Below are 5828 nucleotides of genomic sequence, written 5' to 3'. Positions count from 1 at the left end.
AAATCCTCATGACGGGGCAAATTTTTGTCATATAATGTATCATAATATGATGCAAAAGTTTGTAGCGTCATAAAATCAGGAGAGCCAGAACTATTTTTGACGATACTCTTTGTTTTGTCACATAAAGGTACCAAGTGTCGTCACAAAATGTAAGTCGCCAGGAGGCGGTTGACGGTGGCATTTTTATGACGATATGTGCTGTTTTTATGTGACGGCTATGGAGCATCACTGTTTGTTATTTCAAACATGACAGCCCAACGTGGGAGAGGGATAAGGTGTGGGCAACGTTGGGCTCAGAGCTAGGCCTCGGCCCAACGTGGGAGAGGGATAAGGCATGGGCAACGTTGGGCTCAGAGCTAGGCCTTGGCCCAGGGAGACAGGCCGTGCCCTAAAAGAGTAGGGTTGAGAGATGTTTTTTCTTTTTCCTTTCTTTTTTTCTTTTTAATTTGTAAATCCATTTTGAGTTCAAATTCAAGAGCTTTAAATTGTTCAAACAAATTCGTATGAAGAAATGACCAACACCAAAGTTTTAGATCTCAATGAGTTGTACAACTTTGTTGTTGCTCACTTTTTCATTTGAAATCATTTTACTATGTCAAAATTCTATTCGAATTTATCAAATTTTGAAACTCAAATTTAAAATTACCCAAACGAATTTGGATGAAGAAATGACCAATATCAAAATTGTAGGTCTCAATGAGATCTACAACTTTATTGTTTATAACTTTTTTTATTTGAAATCATTTACTCTCCCAAAATTCTGTTCGAAGTTCTTATATACCGAAGTTCTCACAAATCATATGAACAAGCGCAGTTTTTCTTTTTAATCTCTGGTTAAAACTTATAACTAGCCTTTCTCCCTCGTACTAACTTCAAATTTAATCATCTTTTTTTCTAAAATTTTCTAAAATCATGCTCTATCAATTTATTGCGTTCTTACAGCTATTATTTTTATCATTTTTTCATGTGACTTTGTTCTACCAATTCAAATTTTAAATTTCAAAAAATAGCAACTTCAAACAACGTTTTGAAGTAGTAAATCATTTTAGCTGAAAAGATGATGAACATAAAAGTTGTAGAACTCATCGAGATCTACAACTTTTATTTTGGTCATTTGTTCATCCGACAAAGTGATAGTACCATTGTTCACAAATTTCACATCTCCCTCAAGAGATATGTGAAATTTGTGAACAATGATACTATCACTTTGTCGGATGAACAAATGACCAAAATAAAAGTTGTTGATCTTGATCAGTTCTACAACTTCATTGTTGATGATTTTTTCATTTAAAATTACTTCGTACCCCAAAAATTTTGTTCGAAGTTCTAATATTTTAAAATTCAAAATTTAAACTGTCCAAACAAAGTTATATGGAAAAATGACCAAAACAAAAGTGGTAGATCTCGATGTGTTATACAACTTTGTTGTAGATATTTTTTCCATTTGAAAATATTTATTACCCCCAAATTATGTTCAAAGTTCTCAACTTTTGAAATTTAAAATTTAAATTCTTTAAACAAAGTCGGATGGGGAAATGACCAAAATAGAAGTCATAGATCTCGATGATTTCTATAACTTTGCTAGTGATGACTTTTTCATTTAAATTCATTTAGTATCTAAAAATACTATCCCAAAAATTATTTATTATCAAAAGAAAACAAAAAAATACAACTTGGGCCAATACCTCCCACAGGCCTAGCTACGGCCTCAGTTGCCATCAGCCATCCATCTTTCGATCCGACGGTTGAGATCCATGGGTTTCCTCTCAAACCCTGGCTCTCTCTCTCCCAGTCCCTTCTCTCATGAGTCGTGACGCCGCTCGCCTCCGCCTGCTCCCACCTGCTCTCGCCTCCGGCAGGGCCGCTACCAGCGTCGCCCCTTCCAGCCGCACCGTCCATGCCTCAGCCTCCCATGTACGTCGCCGGCCCCCAAGCCCCGCGCCGCCCGACCCATGCTGTTGCCGCCGCCGGGCCATCCGTGTCATGATGACTGGGGCCGGTGCCGCCCCTCCTCTTCCTACTGAGCGGGACGCCGAGCTTCACCAGAGGTCCATCACTCCCTTCGTCCTGTGTGAAAATACCCAATCCCTTATCTATTTCTATTCGGATCTGAGCTGTAATGGCCTAGATCTTGATGGCTTCGCCTGGTCAATGGGGACGCCAGATCCATTAGGCGCCATGGTAGAGAGGCCAGATCCATGGTGTACCAGTTCAGCAACAATGGTAGGGATGGCATAGGAGGTCGGTGCCGCAGTAGGCATCGTGTTTGTCCAGTGCACAGCTTGAGTCGTGTGCTTTTTGTTTGGATTTTCTCTAGTAGCTATTTCTGGAGGGCTTCTCTTTCAGCAGCGCAATTATCTTTCAACCTGCAGGTTTATTTTTGGAGCTCCATGAGGATGTGTGTTCAAAGTTAAACTGCAGCAGCTTGTTCAACTTTCAGGTTTAGAGAACTACTGTTATTTTTTCTTTGTTTGCCTGGTTTGGTCCCTACGGCAGTTCATGTAGCTGTTATGTTCATCTACACAGTTCAGAGTAATATGTGACATGGTGAGGCAGTCCTCTAGCGCTCTAGTCGGTAGGGGATGGTCTGCATCAACCTCAAAGCCAAGCATTGTCCCTCCAGCTCCAAGCACCACATCCCTTTGCCTGCCTACGATTCTTGCTTGGGAGGTAACTTTCAGTAGTCTGCGTAATCGTTTTGTCTGTTGCCAAACGCAGATTTTTTTCTGACAAGATGCCAAATGCAGTTGAAGCCCCCCATGGCAGGAACGGTAGTACGACACTATATGTTTGATAAAATGCGTCTGACACATGATGTTTCTATTTGCCAAAATATGAAATGTTTGGTCTCTAAAAAAATATGTTTTAGATCGTTATTACGTTGCTTGTCTTTAAAGGTTGATACATGTTTGACATGAGTATCTGAGTTTTTTGTTATCTAACGAGCCATGCATATTATGGGCAGTATACAAATGTTTGCGAAGCAGCTATGATGTATTGATCTTGCTCCTCATCATGTTTGCCCTATCTGATGCAAGTGTGAATGGATATCTGACAGACGTCTCAGCAACTCTCCTAGGAGGCCACATAGGCACATGCAAGCTCTCCCTGATTAGATCAATGCTGCAAGTGACGTCTGCCAGGCAAGTTGCTTGTCGTTCTTAATTATTGCCATCTCTTGATAGATTGGTCTTGTTTTGTTAACTATTGCTAAACCTAAGTTTGGTGGTATAGTGTCGTTGATAGTGTTAGCCTTGTATTTCAGCAACCTGCAAGACCTTTTGTGGAGTAGTCGGTCCATACAATTATTTTGTAGCAGCTGAAGAGACCATTACTGCTAAAGACAGGAAGTATTGTAGTAGATGACAGCTGCTACAAGGTCGTCAAGCTTATCATGGTATTTTTTACTGCTCTAAATCAGTATATGTGACCCATATAACTTATAACCTAATTGTACTGAAGCGAAATGGACACTATGTAATTTTCCATCCATTAATACGGTTTATATTTTGTTGCTTTTGTTTTCAACTACATTTTCCAGTGGCACTATAAATGCTGTCAGCCTTGGAACTATGGGAAACTTTGTTAAAAACAATGCATTGTCTTTGTGCTGACCGAGATGCACAAATGTCATGTTCTTTATAAAAAAAGAAATCAAAGGAGAATATGTTTGATTGAGTGGGCTGTGGTGTAGTGGTATGAACTTTAAAAATTGCATTCCATTATCTTATTATTACTAAGCTGGCATGATTATCATCCAGCAACCTGCTAACAGCACAAGCAGCCACATTTTTAGTGTTGATGGAGTACCTCAAAACAAATTAATTGTGACAACTCAAGTTCGACCTATTTTTAGTGAATGTAGTGTTGAACATGGAACCGTCATGCATTTTTAGTGAACTAGATAGTGCAAGCCATGATATATCTCTCATTAATCTGCTGCTTTACTCTGCCCTAGAATTAGTACTGATAACTCAATTTGCTACCTAAAAATGATCCTAATTTTCTTGTCAGTAAACTTACAAAGTTCTCGTGTAGTAAACTTTCTTGTCAGTTTACTACTTACAATAAGTCCTCATGCTTGTCATATCTCTTTGATCATTGAGCAGGATGACTAATAAGTTGTCAGGAAAGTTTCTTTGAGGGCATCATTAAAATCAAGCCTATGAAGAAAAGAAGGTAGACTATGAATCATATCCCCTTCCCTGTTGCAACTTTATGGTTACAATACAAGCTTTTTTATGAAACCTATCCTTACTTACTGTATTGAACCTGGACTTGCTTATTTTTATTTCTCTGAACTCCAAGTTATCTAAGTGCTTATGTGCATTGGCTGCTATTAACTATTCTCTAACTGAACCTGTACATGATAATTGATAAGTAATAGATGATTGGGTTTGTTGCTCTATAATACTTAGCCATTTTAAATTTGGACAATGAAATTGTTTTCCACCAGTTCATAAGTAATAGATGATTCAGTTTGTTGCTCTATAATACTTAGTGATTTTAAATTTGGTTGAGTAACACCTATGTCCACATCTAATAGGATTCACATTTTCCTTCATCTAAAGCAGGAACAGTTGGAAGCACAGATTCTTGCTCATCAGGCCTCACTTGAAGCAAACCAAGCATGCATCTGTTTGTATGTTTGCACTTGTGTGATGAAACTTGGAACTAGTGTGATGTTTGAACTTGCAAGCAATTGTGTCTTCTGCCTTATGTTCTGGAATGTGTGGATGATGGCTTGGCTGATATGTATGAGCTGTGATGAGAATGCTGGAAACATCTGTGACATTTGTCATTGAATTAATACATATGGCAATGCCACATTCGTCACAATGTAAATGTCACAAAATCTATCCTATCGTCACAATAAGTTGTCTAAATCAGGGTTCCTAGGATACAATTTGTGACGGTTGTCATATTAGGTGACAAGTTGACCAACCAATATGTGACAGTTACAGTCGTCATTAAATGACAGTAATACATGACAACAAAACAAAACCGTCACAGAAGGTCATCACATTTTGTGACGGTTTTTCATATTATCGTCACAAGGTACAATTTGTGATGGTCATTATATGATGACTGGCATGACACTGCTTTTTCGTCATAAGATTCTTTTTATGATAAATCCTGTATTTACCATGACATTTTTAGTTTGTCATATAAACCTAGATTTTTTGTAGTGATTCGATTCTTGACGTTAGATCCTGATTTGATGACTAATCTATCTCAATCCTGATCGCACATGGCGGGTGTTTGAAGTCGTGTTCTATTAAGATAGAGGTTCATTGATCACCAGCATCCGGTATTACCCCGCTATCAATGCTACATCAGCAGACTCGATCTGTTGATGGCGTGTCAGGTCGGACATTGTTGGTTAATAGATCTATCTATTAAGAAGAGCATGGCATCAACCACCCGCTATGTCTCCATCGGCTATTTAGCCGATGGCCTAAGCTTCCACGCGTATAATATGCCCTCACGATTCTATTGCAATATAAGTAAGTCTATCTACCATTGGTCTCTGGTCTAGGGTCTTACTAACAATGCTTCATCAGATGACTCAACCTATTGACGGTGTAATAGATTGAGTCTAGTCGTTTGTAGATTTTTTTTGTATACAACGGATGAGTGATCGTATGCTATACAACAAGATCACTAGAATCGATTGTTTCAGCCGATAGCCTGCTTTGTTGAGGATGTACTGGTTATTCATATGCTTTTACTTGTTTTTGTCTTGGTTAAAAGCAAGTATGTCTCTCACATGTATGCTTACACGTCTACCCTTACATCTTTCGCATGTTTTCATGATCATCGGCTAA

At 38.7% G+C, this 5828-nt stretch overlaps 1 long non-coding RNA gene across 4 annotated transcripts; it reads left to right on the top strand.

The window, feature by feature from the left end:
• Positions 1-1790: 1790 nt before the first annotated feature.
• LOC136471354 (uncharacterized) lies at positions 1791-5018 on the top strand. 4 transcript variants are annotated; one of them, XR_010762006.1, is made up of 7 exons: positions 1791-2223; positions 2373-2440; positions 2527-2670; positions 3059-3143; positions 3266-3397; positions 4110-4179; positions 4575-5017. It is a non-coding gene; the product is annotated as an uncharacterized lncRNA (long non-coding RNA). The 4 variants fall into 4 exon arrangements; XR_010762004.1 differs by having other exon boundaries at positions 1791-2048; positions 4575-5016; XR_010762007.1 differs by having other exon boundaries at positions 1791-2440; positions 4572-5018.
• Positions 5019-5828: the final 810 nt, after the last annotated feature.

Source organism: Miscanthus floridulus, chromosome 1, assembly GCF_019320115.1.
Source record: "Miscanthus floridulus cultivar M001 chromosome 1, ASM1932011v1, whole genome shotgun sequence".
NCBI classification, from domain to species: Eukaryota; Viridiplantae; Streptophyta; class Magnoliopsida; order Poales; family Poaceae; genus Miscanthus; species Miscanthus floridulus.
This window is presented reverse-complemented; position numbering and strand designations above follow the sequence as displayed.